This window comes from Phoca vitulina, unplaced genomic scaffold (assembly GCF_004348235.1).
Source record: "Phoca vitulina isolate PV1807 unplaced genomic scaffold, GSC_HSeal_1.0 scaffold7, whole genome shotgun sequence".
Taxonomy (NCBI): domain Eukaryota; kingdom Metazoa; phylum Chordata; class Mammalia; order Carnivora; family Phocidae; genus Phoca; species Phoca vitulina.
Window position 1 is genome coordinate 67,659,155 of NW_022589710.1, and position 16,861 is coordinate 67,676,015.

Below are 16,861 nucleotides of genomic sequence, written 5' to 3' on the forward strand. Positions count from 1 at the left end.
CGTCCTGAGAATTTTCCAGAGGCAAAGGCACCAGTGGGGAAGAGGCCATGGTTTTCGTATCAGAGCTATTCAGGGATATTTGAGGAGAGGTTATCCGTGTTCTGTTCGCTTCATTCATCATGAATAATACATGGTTAACCTCTTTTTGAATATCAAACTCTGCCTCGGAGGGCCGCCCGCACAAGAGACGTGAGAGTGTGTGTTTCTGGTGTGTGATGTGAGCCGGGGGCCCATCCTGAGCTTCGTGAGGCATGCTTCCTGGAAGGGAGGCCGGCGGGGGGAAGAGCCCGGGGTGACTTTGCCGTGTTTTTGCAGTGAACTTGCTGTGTTTTTTGATTTGTACAAAGTCGGCCCCATTTCAATGCCGACCTGCCTTGGAGTGAGGGTGTGATGCCCGGGCTGCTGCAGAGATGGGGCCTCCGTGTCCACATCACCACAGGGCGGCTCAGGGAATGCCTGACCAGTGAGCCTACCCCCCCGGGGGCTGGAGCTCCGTCCGGCCCCGAGCCTCCCGGCCCAGCCCCTTGTAGGGTGGCTTCCCAGAGGCTGTGCTGGCCCCCCGGATACACTGTGGTTTCCACTCCACTGGGATCCTCAAGGAGAAGTCACTTCTTTCAAGACTTCTCTGAGGGCAGTCTTGTTTCAAGGGTCAAATCCCACCCCGGAGGGCTCCCTGAACTCAGGGCCACCATTTCTCCAGGTATGTGAAAGGGAGGCTGACTTCCACTGTCCCTTTGTGGGTCTCTGTGAAGTCACAGACCCCACTGTCCACTTCCTTTTCAGGTGACTTCCACGAGGCAGAGCCAGCAGGAGGGTCTTGAAGAGACTGGCTCTGACTTGGATTCCTGTCCTGTGTTCACAATGAAGACGCACACAGCCGATGTCTCTTTTCCTCCATAGCTCTACCCCGGGCAGCTCCCTGCATGCGGGGTCCAATTTGGGACGAGAACAGTGGTCTCAGGATCTCCCCTTGTTGTAGGGGAGGGAGGCTGGCCCAGACCCCAAATTTGGTGGAGGGTCACCACCCCAGGATCTCACCTATACTGAGGGTGACATCCTAGAGCTGCTGCAAAGCCCGGCTGCCGTACCCCCATCCTGATGCTTCTATTCCACTTGTGATGACCAGCGTGGTCGGGTCTGTTGATGGAATGCATTCAGGATGGATGCATGTTGGGGACGCCAGCCTCACAGTAAGAAAACTGTCAGCCTCCGCCTCAGGTATGCGGATATGGAGTTGACCCCAGGGTGCGCATTTTTTGGTGAATGTGTTCCCTGACCCACTAACCCAGAGAATCTGTTCTACCCTCAGAATGAGCAGGAAAAGCCCCCGAACTGAAGCAGGCTTTGGAGATGGGATGCCCATGTTGTTGTCGGCGTTCGGGGCTCGAGGTGGGGCCACCAGGGCGCTCTTTGGCAGATGTCGCATCGTGGAACTCATGCTGGTATCGTGGAAGAATGTGTCGAGGTGTCCCACCTGCAGGGAGGGGATCTGCGTCAGCCCCATCACACCGTCCGTGGGTGGAGAGTCAGCATGTGGGGGTCCACGGGCCCCCAGGACACAGCCTGTCCTTACGGGACTTCTGGGGGCCAGCCCAGCTCCGTCCCACCTGTCCTGAAGACAGAGTTTTGGTCTGGGGAGTACTGTATTCGTGGCCTAGATTACATGGTCCTTCAGCTCTCAGTGTCCCATCCTGCCCATGAGGCCCTCCCGGGAAAGGTTCTTGTTGGCAGTGCCAATCCAAGGTCTAGGCAGAGCTGATTTGACCCTCAGCATTCAGCCCAGCTACAGGACGAGGCAGGGGGTGGGCACGGTGGGCTCCTGCTCTGCCTCACCTGGGCAGGGCAGACACGGCGGGTCACTCCTCAGGGCTTTTTCTATTATAAACACAATACGGCATTTCGTCCTTCCTGGATATAATTCCAACTTCACGGAGGAATGACCTCCCCCAGTACTTGAAAGAATGACCCATCGTAGAGCCCGTGCCTTAATTAGGATTAAGCCACATAGCTCCCTTCCGTGTATCCCACTGAGACCTTGGATGCTCAGCCCCTGGGGCTGAGTGGTGTTGCGGTTGACTGTTGGGGTTTCACCTTGTTTGTGGTTAATCACATTGGAGCTGCTGTTTTTCAGGACAAACTCCCACCTGGAAATGTGCCCTGACAGGACTCCAACGTGAGGGCAGGGCGTTGTCCATGATAGGGGAATGGATGGTTGATCAGAGAACATACATTTTATCAATGATGTATGTCAACTGATCCACAGTCCCTACCTATCCAGTGACTTCTCGGGACAGACTCCGGGAGAAGAGGTGGTGGTTTCCTTACCCATGCTAGTACCTGGCCCTTGAAAAGACCTTCTCTTTGCTGGGTTGGCTCTCTTTATGCTGAGTCATACGAGGGAAAGTTTGTGTTTTTAAGTATCAATCTTGCCTGGGAAGAGCTGTTGGTCCCAGCCCTTTCCTGGGGGACAGGAATGCATGGCTGGCCAGAGAGCATGGGCTTTATTTACAACATGTAGCACCCAATTCTCCTAACCCTCAGTCCCCAATTCGTCCTTAGGAGGACTAGCTGGAGGCCAGGCCGACTCTGGTGAAGACATGGTTCAGCCGCGTTAGCCTTCGGTACTTGAAGAGTGGTTATCCCTGCTGTGTTCGCTGTATTTATGACGAATCATACAGGGACATCCAGTTTTTCAGTATCAAATACTGCTTTGGAGGGCCTCCCAGACAGCATTCCGCCTGCAGGGAGGAGGTCTTGGCTTCCATACCCACCCAAGGTATGTACATGGACGGTGGAGCATGGCGCACATGCTTCTTTCATGATGCCTGTCACTTGTTGCACCCATGACCAGAAGCCACTCTGTGCAGACAGTGGCTGCCTAGGAGGGCTGGACTGTGATCTTCTGGAAGGGGTGTTGGTATCTGCACCACCCATCATGGCAGGTTGACCAGTGAGAATCCCACTCACACCCAGCACCTGCTGCCTATTCCAGGAGAACCCAGTCCTCGCCATGAGATGAATCCCTGGAGACCACGCCAGTGTGAGGACGTGGCAGTGATGCTGGCTGACACCTAATTGGTCATCTTTATTGCATTTGCTCCAGGGTAGACTCTTTCTGAGTGTCAAATCTTGCCCAGAAAAGCTTTCTGGAATCAGTGTCAACTTCGGGGGAGACATGTTCACCTCATGTCTTTCCGGTGTATGTGGAGAGAGAGTTGAGCAGAGTCTGCTCTTGGTTTCTGATGGTCTCACTTGCTTCCCTCTCCCGCAAGACCCAGCCCGTTTTTATGATTGCCTCGGGGAGGGGTACTCTGCTTTGGCTATGATGCTTTCCCAGTAGGGCTTTCTCTTTTCCTGATCAGATTCTCCTGCTACTGGCAGGACCCCATGGTCCATGGATCGATCAACCAAGGACGAATGATTCTATCATTCCACAAACGATTGTGTGCATACTGTATTCTAGAGGATTCTAGAACTTAGCTATTTCCTCTGAACTGGGGGTAGAGTACAAGAGAAAGTCCTTGCTCATTATAGCCTGGTGGGAGAGATGGACAATAAGAAGCCAACTGTGAGATATAATTTTGTCCACTGTTGAGTGTTATGGAGAGAAAGAAAGTAGGGTAAGGTCTTAGAGAGAAGCAGAAATGGGATGGATGGTTATGTTCACTACAGGGGTCTGGGAAGTTCTTTCTGGGGAGGGGCAATGGAAACTAAGTGGGGGGTGGGTCACGTGGCAATCTGGGATCAGAGCATTTCAGAAGGAGGGCAGGTTACGTGGAAAGCCCTCTGGCATCTTTGAGAGAAAGGAAGAAGGCCAGTGGGGCTGGGCTGAGCTATGGAGGAGTGGCCAGAGCTGAGGTGGGGCAGGTGTGGATGTTATTCTGAGTGAGGTGGAGGCTGTGGGAGGGTTCCAGGCAGGGAGAGATGCAGGACCTGTGTTGAAAAGATTACTCTGACCATGAGAAGATGGAACCTGGTCCTACTGGTCCAGGGTTGTTTGGGAGAAGGTGGGTGAGTGACTTTTGATAGCATCCTTCTTGGAATTGCTTTCTTGGGTGGTTCTCTGGGGTGATGGGTAGTGGAGCCGGGTGGGTAGAGAGTGGGTGGCAAGGGAGTGGGGGTCTCCTGGGACAGTGAAGAGCTTGATGAGCCTCCCTCAGATCCTCCTGAGGGTGCCTCGGGTCCCCGGGCTGGCCAGACTCTCCAGGAGCACCCTGCAGTGGCCATGGGAATCTCTCTGGAACTCCCCCAGTTTGGTGGACCCCACGAGTCGTGAAGGAGCTTGGCTAGTGCCTCCATGTGCTTGATGGATAATCGAGTGTGCTCTGTTGAGAAGTCCAAGGCCTCCGTTCAGAAACCCTTGGGTCCATGCACGTGTGGAGAGCCCTGACCTGTGGCGAGTTCGCACTTCGAAGCACAAGTTTCTTCTCGTTTCTAAACCCTGCCCCTGAGGACTCAGGAACACAAATTCAACTCCAGGGAGGGGGGGCTGTGTCAGCACCCCTCCCAGGGAGGTGAGTGGATGGCCCCCCCAACCTCCAGCGTGTTCTCGGGACCCACGTCAACCATGTCACTAACGCTCCGTGTCCAATCTGCCCGCAGGACGGCGGTTGGAGGCCACGACCCCCAGAGAAGAGGAAGGGGACCTCTTGTCTGTCTTGTCTCTGCCTTTCTGTGGTACTTGAAGAGAAGTTGTTCGTGGTGGATTCGCTTTACTTATGACGAATCATTCACGGACAACACTTTTTTCAGTACCAAATGCTACCTCTAAGGACTTCCTGGACACAAGGGCAACGTCCGGGAAGATGAGTTCGTGTTGTCAACCATGTGGAGAAGACAAGGATGGAGGGTTGGCCAGGGACACCGAGCTTGACCTAGCTGTAAGTTTTCTGGCCCACTAACCTGAGCATCCGATCCGCCCGTAGGGGGCCTTTCCCTGGGCCATGCTAACTCTGGGGAAATGGCTGTGCTTCTGTCACCAGCGCCATCTTACAAGACTCGGAAGAGAGGTTTCCTGGGCCTAAGGCCAACTTCCAGAAGAGATGCTGGTGTGAGCATTGTCCAGGGTGTGTGACTGGTTGACCAGAGGGGCAAGCACTGTTCACCCTGTGGGCCACCTAGTCACCAACCCTCAGCACCCACCCCACCCACCCAGGAAGACTTCTCGGAGGTCCTGCCAACTTTGGGCACTGCGGCAACGGACTTGTGGCGGCAGCTGCTCGGCGGACCTGGACAGCTGTGGTCGGGAGGGTGTGTTCGCTTAAAACGCGGTGACTCATCCGCAGTAGCCCCCTCATCACCATCACTACACAGCCTCCCCGAAGCTCTCCGGGACGTGATGCTGCCTTCCGATGAGAGACCTGATGCGAGCCGGCCAGCTCCTCTCTAGGGTGCGTACCTGTTCACCGAGCACGCGTTTCATCCAGTGGGTGAGGCAGCTGGTCCCCTAACCTGCCGCATCCTGTCTCCGCACAGGAGGACCCCGCAGAGGCGAGGCCCGCCCTGGGGAGCAGCCCTGGTACTCCGCACTGTCGGAGTGGGGGGGGGCACCACGATGTGCTGCTTCATGATGGCCGTCGAATGGTGTCCCCTCTTGCAGGAGGACTCACGGGGTCCGCCCCGCCTTAGGGTAAGTGCGTCTCGGGTGAGCATGCAATTAAAGTGGTAGTATGTCACTCGGCCCACTACCCAATGTTGTCCCGCCCATCCCTTACAGGGCTCCGGAGAGGGCAGCTGCCTGCGCGGGAGAGGCAATGGATTCTCGCCAGCGTTCACTTATGGTACTTGAAGAGAGGCTGGCCGTGATGAATTCGATTCATCAAAGCGAGTCATACACGGCTCTCCTCTCTTTTAGTGTCAAATTCTGCCTCGGAAGGCGTCCTGAGCCAGTGCTGTTTCCCAGGTAAGGTGCCTGGACGGCTGAGCCCCGTGCTTTCCTGAGGACGCATGCTGCTGACGCACTAACCCCAGAGGCCGGGCCGACCCGAGGGCCCCTTCCTGGGGCACCACCGCCTTCAGGATAAGCTAGAGAGGCTGTTGGGAAGCCCTTACTTTTAAAAAAACTAACATTGAAATACACACGGCGAGCTCCTTTTACTAGCAGACCCAATGTCGGAGGGGCATGGAGAAGCATTTTTATGAGTCAGTTCTTGGGATTTAGGAGAAACCAGGAAACGGCCCCTGTGATCCCTGGTTTACTAACCTGCAGCAGCCTCGCAGCCTCCAGGGAACTCCCCTAGGGTGACTCCAGCTTTATCAAGGAGGCAGTGGCTAATCTGTTTTTGCAAACGTGTGGTCTTTCCAGAGCTCTTTGCTTCATTGACAATGAAGCCACACGTGGCTGACTTGGCACTGTTGAGTGTTGCTTGCGTGGGCAGCCAAGTGCAGGAAGAGGTATATTCCTGTGCAACTGATCCCGGGTTAGTGAACCAGGAGTTGGCCGGAACGCATGGGTTTGACTTGGGGATGGAGCCACTTGGTCCCCTCATCCTCAGTGTCCCGTCCACCCCTCAGAGGCCACTCCCATCCCAGCTGCCCAGACCTCCTGGATGCAGGGACGCTGCGAGCAGTGCCACCTCATGGTGCTCGGAGGGAGGTTGTCCGTGGTGAGTTCGCATTATTTAATGATGCCCAATACACGGTCGATCTCTTTTCGGTACCACATCTCATCAGGCGTCTCCTTGGAGCTGATGCCAACCTCGGGGAAGCCACACTCCTGTGGGTCCCGTGCCAATGTTCTTGAACCTGCAGCAGGCCCCTCGGGAATTAGTGGCTAGTTTGCCCCTAGTGCTCCTTATCCTTGTTCAGTCCGTTCATGGAGGACCTTGCCAATTTGGGGCAAGAAGCATGTGATCTAGGACCCTAAGTGACTGAGGGAGTAGGGGTGTTCAGGATGCTTCTGGATTGCTTTTTGTGTTTTAAAGAAAAGTAGACAGCTGCCTTCTCTTTCAGTGCTAAATCTTGTCTTCGAGGGAGGATTCCTTAGATATACTGGCAAAGTCAGGAAGGGTGTTGGTCTCAGCAGTTTTTCTGGGCTAAATGAACGGGTGATTCACTACATCTATTGACCTGGAAAGTGTACGAAATTTGAGGACAGAGGGCAGTTCTGTTTTCAATTTCTTGTTTTTTCTTTCCAAAAAGAATACCTTACCATAATGCCGTATTTATGAAAATGACACATGCTCATAATAAAAATTCAAGCAATGTGGAAAAATGTAAATAAAGAGGGGAGAAAATGGCCCAATTCTCTGTGCACCCAGAAATAACCATCAGCACTGCAGAAATTTCAAATACCTGTCTGAGCAAATATGCAAATAGAAACGTCTATTTAGACAAAGAGAAAAATATTTTATAAATATGAGATCACACAGTACCTGATCTTTTTATTAAAAAGGTTAACTCTAATTTTACTCAAATTTAATATAAAAAGTAAGCCAAAGAAAATTGGGAGAATTGATAAAGGTCTCTTGCTCTACCACAAGAAGTATTCATTCCTAAAAGATCCCTCTAATATGAAGGAAAATTATTGTGTAAAATGTCAGCTGGTTTGGATCATCATGTTTTTAATTGTTTCAACTTCACTCCTAGTTGTGAAATATAAGGAAACCAGCATTCTTACATTTTGATCCACCTCCTGCTTTTTACAATGTAATTTTCCCATTATAGATTTTTGCATTTTGTTCTGTAACCACGATTCTTGCAGGTGTTTAATCATAGTTTTATATTTAAATGGATTCATTACTGACCACCAGTTGTTTTGTTTTGTTTTTTCTTAAACTAAGCCTTCTCTATTCTGGAGTTTTTCATTTTAATTCATCTCTCAATGGAATGGATTTTATCATTGTTTCTTCAAGAATACTCATAGACACTATTGCTCAGTCCTTGCACATTTGAGAATCTCTGTCTCTTGCTTTTAGACATAAGGGACAACTTAGCTAGGTATAAAATTCTCAGCCTACTTTCTCTTTTTTTTTTTTCTTAGAGCTTTGTGGATACTGCTCCACTGTCTGCTACATTTAGTATTTCACTAGCTCTTTTGATGGGACCTCCTGCTTGGCTGGACTGTATTGTCTGGTGGATCTTCATATACTTTGTTAGAAAGACTTTGGGTGGACCATAGTCTGTGAGGTCTTTCATCTCTGAGAATGTCTGACCATTGCTCCTAATACCTTGTCTGCCTGTTTTTTCAGATGTTCTTGTGGCCCTGTGATTTGTAGCTCTTTTTAATCACCTTAGTCACTTTAAAGATACTTACTGTTACTTTCTTTCAACTTGAGGGGTACAAGTCCTTCTCTCTGTTGAGTCTGTTGACTCCTGATAGTGCTTTTCCTCATGGGTTTCTGTAGCTTTTTGTAGTGATACTATCATCAGTGGGAATTAAAGTGTTTCTGTTTTGTTCCCTTTGCAAAAGATTGTGACATTACGGCTCTGTGTTTGGTTCTGTCTGGAACCCCAAGGCTTTCACCAGTTGGACCAGTTTTCCTACTCAATTGTTGGCTTAAAGATTCTCACACCTGATGGCTGGTATAAATCCTCACCACATCTTTGTCCTGGAGCTTTGTTGCTCACAGGAGAAGTCATTCCATCCACAGCCTAGACGGAAGCACACTCTCTTGTCATTTCTCTGGGCCCGCATAGTGTTCTAGCTCTCCTTTCTCTTCCAGATCTCTACACTTCTCGGGCCCAAGGTCACATCCCCTGTTCTGCTTGGACAGTATGACCACAGACTCTTTGAGTCTCCAGTGCAGTGTCCCTTAGGTCTCGTTGGTGGCAGGTTGCAAACTTGTCACTCTGAATTAAATTCTCTCTTCATTGGCAGCAGATCGTTTCCCTTCCTTTCATTCCTTTTAGCTGTGCATTTATTTACCAGTTGATTTTGGCTGTGGCTGTGTTTTATTCATCATTTCTCTGCCTTTGTGGAGGAGAGGGTTCTCTGTTAGCTCAGTACTAGGATCTGACTCAGTCACTAGTTTTCTTTATCAACTCTTCTGAATCATATTATGCCTCCTTGATTCATAGCTAGTCGTTCCTTTGTTTCAAAGATGTTTTCCTCTATTATTTCTATGAGTACTTTTCTCTTCTATGTGTTGGCCTTTTCTTGGGTTTCTTGGAGGAGGAAAAAAAAAAAAATCTCTGATCTGGCCCCACGCTGCCATCTTATCTGGAAGTCTCTGTTGTCGTTTGCTCTTGTACTTGCCTGTTTAAAATGAATCCTACCTGGATGCCCCCTTCACAGTATAATCTTCCACCTTGGCAGGATGCCTCGTTGCAGTTCCAGCTTCTGGGATGGACGTGGAGTCCGTACCATCTGCTAGGTATGTGAATTTACTTTTAACAATGGAGGATTTGGTTTTTGATCGTATGTCTACTGGACTATTAACCCTAAGTGTGTGACTTATCCTCAGGGAGACTTCTTAGAAGTTAAGGTCACCTTTGGAGATGAGGCCATAATTCTGAGGTCGGTGTCACACCATGCATGATAACATCTGTATCCCACACTGGAGTTTTTTTTAACAGTCGATATTGCGAAGTCAGCTTCCTTGGGATGAACTCCAGCTTTGGAGGGCTTCCTGGACACAAGGCTATGTGAAGAAAGGATCCCTACTATCAGTTGTGATGCTGATGTGAAAGGGGGAAGTGTTCCTTGCTGTGATCAGAATAGTGACTTCTTTTGCACTTGACCTTTCCACGTTCAAATCCCCCAGAAGTGCTTCTGAGATACCGTGCCAAGCACCGCGAAGGTGTTGACCTCTGGGCTACTTCAGGGTCTATGATGGGACGACCGAACATGGCACGTGTACTTCCTGCATGGCTCTCATTCTGCTAACTCTCCGTGTTCGCTGTGTCCTTAGGGGGAAGGCCAACTTTGGAGAAGAGGAATTGGCAACTGGTTGGCACGAATCTACAGTCCTTGAAGTTAGGTTATCCATGTTGCCTTTGCTTTATTTATGCAAATCATACATAGTTCACCTATTTTTCAGTACCAAAGCCTGTTGTGGAGGGCTGTTTGGGGCAGGGTCCTACTTCAGGGTGAGACCTCAGTGTCCATTCCTCTCTGGGGTCAGTGGCGGGGGGTGGGGGAACCATGGACCAGAGCTGACCATAGAGTGTGTACCATCCTGACTCGGTGCACCCTGCTCCGAACCCTCTGTGTGATACATCTGTGGCAAGATTCGTGGAGGCGGTGCCATCTTGGGAAAAGTGGGGCTTTTCTTCCCAAAGCTTCTTGGCAGCCCTTGAAGACGGGTCTTGCGTGATGTACTCACTTTATTTTTTGACAGATCTTACGTGGCTGACCTTTTTTTACATATCAAAACTAGCCTTCAGGCACCCTGGGGTGATGCCAGCTTCAGGGACTCGACTTGGCGTCCACACTCTTGACTGGATGGTCTTGAGCACGTGTGGGTCTTCCCATGTGTGTGCCACCTGCGTCCCCGCCCCCTCTGGGGTTACCACTTACGCACGACGCCAGTTTCCCTGAAAAGGCGGTAGTCTCGTCGTCGAGTCTCTCCGTGTTTGACAGGAAGTCATCCCTGTGCTGTCTCCTCATGTGTAACAGGTGATGCCCCGCAGCCTGTCCCTACCTGCATGGCTTCCTGGAAGGGGCGCTAATTTCAAGTAAGGGGCAGTGGGTCCGCATCTGCCGGCGGGGCCCAGCTGAATGGGGCCAGCCCGCACAGCGCGCATCCTCCTCATGTTGGTGTCGCCAGCATCCTCACTCCGTACCCCTTCCGTCCTTAGGCCTGCTGTCTGGGACGTGCCGGAAGCTAGCACCTTAGTCAGGTACTTGAATGGAGGTTGTCCATGGTGTGTTCATTTTATTTATGATGAGTATTACATGGCCAATCTCCTTTCAGTACTAAATTCTTCTTGGGAAAAACTCCACAAGGGCACGTTTCATCTGGTGCCTGTCCACGGTAAGGAAACGGAGTGTGTACCCCATGACAAGTTCTTTATGTGTGACAATGTCACCCGGCCCAGAATTCCCAGGAATGATGCTGACCTTGTAGGGGAGACAGTGGTTTTCTGGTCACTGTTAACCCCTCCTTCCCTGGAGACTCACTAGTGAAGAAAGCTTATTTGGTAAGCCTCTGTCCTGTATGAAGTCATCTTGGACATGGGACACATTCTAGGGGAGGGGACCTTTGTGCCATGCCAACAGCCTGGCTGAGTGGAGGGCGCACACTTTACATATGCATTGTGTTAGGACGCCTTCAAGTGTCCTAGTCCTCAGGGTGCAAAGCCCACCCTGGGGAGGTGGGGCTGGGGATGGGGATTTCTTGGGTCATGAGAATCGAGGTATTTGAAGACAGATTTCCATGGCATGATTTGTTTATTCCTGGTGCAAGATAAGAATCATTCATAGCATGTATGATTTACCTTATGTTTACGAGCTTTGGGATCTTGGGCAAGTTACTTAGGCGAGCACCTCTGTGCCTCAGTTTACCCATCTGTAAAACGGAGACAATGCCTAGTCATAGAGTAGGTATAAAAACTCAATATGTGTGCAGAGTGTTTGGACAGTGCTTGACATGTAGTGCAGTTGAAAAAGAATTGGCTCTTGGGATGACCGTTATTACTATGTTGCTGTTCTATCATAGACCTTCCTTTATCATTCTCTTGCCCACCAGAATGCGAGCTCCCTGGGGGTTTTGCTTACTGCTGTGTTCCTCAGTGCACATGGTAGATGTGATGTTGGATGAATGGATAGTGGCTGGTTGACACATTTTCTTTATCAAGTGGCTCTCCGAGGCCCTCCTGGAAGGAAGAGGGAACGAAGGACAGCAGCAAGCCTCTGCTTTCCCGATGACGCGGCCGGTTCGCCCTCGCCATGCTGGCTCCCCCACTCCAGGAGGAGTCCCCAGTCTTCAGGTCAGGGACCCCACAGGCTTGGAGGCTGGAGGTCCCTGCCGTGGCCACAGTACTTCTAGACAATGTTAAATGACCGCTCCTTTCTCTGTGTTGAATCCCCATGCAGGGACTGCCCAGAGGAGGCGCCAGCTTTGGGATGGGACCTGGGTGTCTGTGCCTCTCGAGGGTAAGTGGCCAGATGCTGCCTAGATATGGGTCTGACTGGTGGTGCGTGTGCTCAGAGCCTCCCCCCCCCCCCCCCCCCCCCCCCGCTCCCAGCTGAAGCCAGGTCAGGGGATCACCCGGTGCCATTTGAGCTGGTGCATGATGCCCTCCCCTCTGACAAGACATGTTCTGATCAGGTGTGGGAGGCTCCCGGGTGTAGTGCCAGGCTAGTGCCAGGCAGTTGGGGGCAGGGGGTGGAAATGAGCAGCTAGACCCTGAAGGCAGCGCTGCCCTCGGTGAAGAGGCGTCTTGCTGGTGCTCTTGCCCCTGCTGACCTTTGACCCTTGAGCAGAGGTTGCCCTTGGTGAATTCGCTTTATTTATGTTGAATCACACAAAGGCAACTTTTGTTTGAGTATCAAATCCTGCCGGTGATGGCTTCTGGGGCCCAGTGGCAAGCTCAGGGTCTACACCTCTCCCATGAACGAGAACGGATGGTGTGGGTGTGGGTGGACAAGGAGGATGTGGATCAGAGAACACAGGTTCCATTCATAGCATGGGTCACCTGGGGCATTGGAAGGCTGGTGTCAGTGCTGAATCTGCTCCAGAGCTCACCTGGGACCCTCCTTACATCACCAGTCTGACCACTGATCCCAAAGACATTCTGCCTGCCCCGCTTCTCCTCGGGAGGAGTTTTGACCTTGTGGGTTAGTGAAGAGTTTGCCCTCAGCAGCTGGAGAGGCCGCAGCTTCTCGTTCCCTCTGTCTCGCACAAAACCCCTCCTGCGTTCTGTCTGTCTGTCTCTCCGGTTCCTCTCCCTGCGCCGCTCCTCTTCTCCCTCTCTCTCTCTGTCTCGGCATCCCCCTGCCCACCAGCACTCTCCATTTTCTCATGGGTTAGGGGATGAATAGAAGCTGTCAGTACTGAACCCTATTTGTATTAAATAACAGTGATTAATCAACACAAAATAACACTAAACACAACGGAAAAGTCGCCGCGTAAGACATGCTCAGTTGTCTACAAATTGGCAGAAGAATCTAATTTTCTTGACAACGTGTCAGCTGCCACATCCGACCTGGGGCCACAGAGCACTGTAGGCGTGGCGGCCACGGGAGGAAACGGACGGCGGCGCACTCCCGACGCAGCCGGGCGGACGCAGACACGGGCACACTGAGGGATCCGATCCCCGTGCAAATTTGTAAATGGAAAAGAATTGATCCTAATGAAGATGATTTGGGCGAAAATAGCAAAGGGAAATAAAAGAAATGAAAACAGTTCAACAGCATAGCCAGGGAGGCTAAACAGGGAATTTGATTAGTTTAATGGAATTCACTGTGAGAAACACGATTTGTATGAAAATCAATGTCGGCACAGTTCTCATTGAGGTGGTTAAATTCGCACATGTGGCGTGTGGTCCGTGGGGTCAGCAGGAACACGGGGGCCGGGCACAGTGTCCTTTATGCATCTGACCTTTTCTTTCTGTCCCAAGTCTTCCCAGAGAGCTTCCTGAGCGGGCTTGCTGACGTCAGGGGTGACACGCTGGTGACGGGGTGCATGTTGTCACCAGCGTGTGTGCCTTCTCAGTGCTGGGCCTCTCCTGATCTGCTTCCTCTTGGCATCCCTTCACCCCCTTGTGGAGCTCTGGGCAACACGCTGACTCCCTCCACAAGTGAGGCAGGAGATCCTTGGTCAGTGGGGACAGTTGTCATCAGTGCTGTTGTGCAACCCACAGGAGGTGTTGGCACGTCCCCAGGCCCCAGGCTGGCCCCACAGAGCAGCCGAGTGTCGCTTGGTCGCGGAGGCTGGCCTCGTTTGGGAGGTGGTCCTGGAATTGGTGTTTCTAGGATCCAGACCATGGACCAGGGTGTGCAAAGTTGTCCTTTGCTGGCATGATTTGTTGGTGACCAGCACTGTGTGGTGCTCTCTTTCCAGATCGAGCCCTGCCTTGGAGGATTCCCAGAAGCCACAGCACCCTCAGGAGGTGGCCAGCGGCTGGAGCCCTCCCCAGGGTAGGTGCATGGGTGCAGCCCCAGGACATGCCCTGAGTGTGTTGGTGATGTATGTCATCTGGTCCAGTAGCCGCTGCCGCCCAGCCCATTCTCACGAGCCCGTCAGGAGGTGATGTCAGCTCTGGGAAAGCATCTCTGAGCCGCAGGTCAGTATCCATGGACAGGGACGCTTCCATATTGCGTTTTCTTTCTTCAGGACAGACCTTGGGTGGCCGGTTCCTTGCTGCAATGATAGCAAGACCCAAGGGCTTTCTGAATTCATGCCAACATCAGGGAAAGGATTCTGCTGTCGGTCCCACTCCAAAGTTCGCAAAATGGGTGGTGGGCACAGAATCCAGACTCTGCTTGTGGCATATGTCATCTGCTCCCTGGCCCTCTCTGGCCAGTCCATTATTTGGGGGCATATTCTGGATCTGATGTCAACTCTGTGAAAAACCAGGGTTCTGATATCAGAGCTGCTTTGCCTTTTTTTGAAGAGAGATTATGTTTGGCTCATTTGCTTTTTTTTCCCCCCCACTCCTCCTAGCCTTTATTTTTGGTGTTTTGCTTGCTTTGCTTGTGAGGCTAATCAAATGATCAACCGGTTTTTTTTGTATTAAATCGCCCTTTGGAGGATGCTGCGGGGGGGTGACGCCTATACGGGGTTAGGGGTGGTGTTGGGGGCACCTCGGGGAGCGCAGTGCTGGGTGTTAGCACCGTGCACACACGCAGTGCCCCCTGGAGGGAGGCTTTGTGCTGGCGTGGGGCCTGGGGTCACCCTCTCCGGGGTCTGGGAAAGAAGAGCTGAGGGCAGGCAGGGTGGTGTCTTCGTCAGCTGTGCGTCAGACCCATCGGCAGATAGCCCCCGTGTAGGACATTCAGGCAGAAGGGCGCCTCAGATGCCCGTCAGCTCACCTGGGGAGCCCTCTAGGGTGGTGCGCCCAAGCAAGGGCACCCTCTTGCCAGCCTGAGATCCCCCCACCCCCCACGGCCCTCGTATTCACTTCGGGGAATGGTCTCTGGATCTGGCTCATTCTGGGAGGGGATGGAATGGTTGGCCTCAACGGCTGGCGGGGGCAGGGGAGTCCGGTAGAGGGCGAAGTTCCGGCCCCTGAATGCCCAACGTTCAGGCTGCCCTTGGGGAGGGTCTTCTGGAAGCACAGCCACCTTGAAGCGTCCGCCTTAGTCCAAGCGTCCAAGCCTCTCCATGGTACTCGGGGAGAGGTTACCCGAGCAACTTTGCATCTGGACGACGAATGTTGCTCGGTGAACCCCTTTTCGGTATCACATTCCAGCAGAGAGGCCGACTGGGAGGCCGCGGCACCTCGGGGAAGGACGTCGGCAGCGGCACCGCTCTGGGGTACAGGACGGCTGGTCGACCAGTTGGAAAGTAATTGTTTCGAATGTACTTCACCTGGTCCACTAGCCGTCCGTATCCACTGCAGCCTGCAGGGCCCGCGGGCCCGGCCCGTCGCTCCTCGGCTCAGCACCTCTCCTGGTACTTGAAGGGAGATCGACCGTGTTATATTCGCTTTATTGACTTCGAATAATACATGGTTGATCTTTTCTCAGTATCAAATCTCACCTTGGAGGATCTCTTGGACATGAAGCCCTGCGGGGGCGGGCATGGGGCTGTGGGGGGAGGGGTCCGTGTCATCGCCCCAGCGGGGCACCCGGGGTGGAGGCCTGGCCACCTAGGCTGGAGGGGCGGGGTGGGGCGGGGCAGGCGTGCACGGCCGGCCGGCAGCCCCTCACCTTTCCTGTCTGATCCACCCTCAGGACGGCTCCCGCGAGGCGGTCACCACGGCGGCGGTGGCGGCCCTCGACGGCCCTCGACGGCGTCTCTGTGGGTACTTGAGGAGAGGTTGTCTGTGATGAGTTCGCTTTATTAATGCCGAATATAACACAGATGGCCTGTTTTCAGTACCACCTGCAACTCTGAGGCCGGCCCCCTCCAGGGTACGTGAGTGCATGGGCTCTGCGAATGACCTGTGTCGCCCTCTCCGCCGACCCTCCACATCGAGTCCGCCCCGGGAGAGCTTCCCGGAGGGCCCGTGGGCGCCGGGGGTCTGCACCGGGGGAGGCTGGGCACGAGGCCCCGCTTGCTGCAAGGCGAATGGCTCTGTCCGTCCTCCGTGCCCCAGACCGTGGAGGGCCCCCCAGTGCGGAGGGCGGCTGCCCCTGTCCCCAGGGGGGCCCCCTCCCCCACCGAGGGCTGAGCCCCTGCATGGCCTGCACCTGGGAGGCTTGTCCTAGCCGCTTTGCCGCTCACCGCCCTGCCTTGGGGACCCGCGCCGGCCGCCGCCCCACTGGGGGAGAGCCCGAGCTTCTTGCTGCACCTGCTGCCCCGTGGGGTGCTTGAGGAGAGGTTGCCCGTGGCGCGTTCGCGTTCATCCTGACGCACAATACGCGGTCGGCCTCTCTTCAGCATCAGATCCCACCTTGCATGCCTCCTGCTTGCGCTGCCGTCCAGGGAGGGGGCCGGGAGGGGGCCGGGCCGGGGCTGGGGAGGGGGCACGGCGGGGGCACGGCAGGGGCCCCGAGCATGCGCTGACCTCCAGCCCGTGGCCCCGGGGCGCGTGGTGGGCCGTCTGTGAGGAAGAAGCCTCCCGTCTGGAGTCAGCCCTGCTCAGTGGTACCTGAAATAGGTTGCCTGTGAGGTGTTCACTTTCTATACGATGAATATTATACAGTCAACCTCTTTCCGGTATCGAATCCCGCCTTGGACGACGTCCCGTCCGGGTGCCAGCTCCAGGCGGCAGAAGCCTCCGCGCTGGTCGACCTGTGGACTTGGTGTAGGGACCCGTGCCCCCCGGCCTGGTCATGTTCCAGCTCCTCTCGTTCTAGACGGCTTCTGAG

At 53.4% G+C, this 16,861-nt stretch overlaps 1 long non-coding RNA gene across 3 annotated transcripts; it reads left to right on the forward strand.

Moving 5' to 3' along the window:
- Positions 1–3,756: 3,756 nt before the first annotated feature.
- Positions 3,757–5,780, forward strand: LOC116633302. 3 transcript variants are annotated; one of them, XR_004299633.1, is made up of 4 exons: positions 3,757–4,880; positions 4,983–5,390; positions 5,476–5,629; positions 5,717–5,780. It is a non-coding gene; the product is annotated as an uncharacterized LOC116633302 (long non-coding RNA). The 3 variants fall into 3 exon arrangements; XR_004299634.1 differs by having other exon boundaries at positions 3,757–4,514; positions 4,603–4,880; positions 5,476–5,774; XR_004299632.1 differs by having other exon boundaries at positions 5,476–5,774.
- Positions 5,781–16,861: the final 11,081 nt, after the last annotated feature.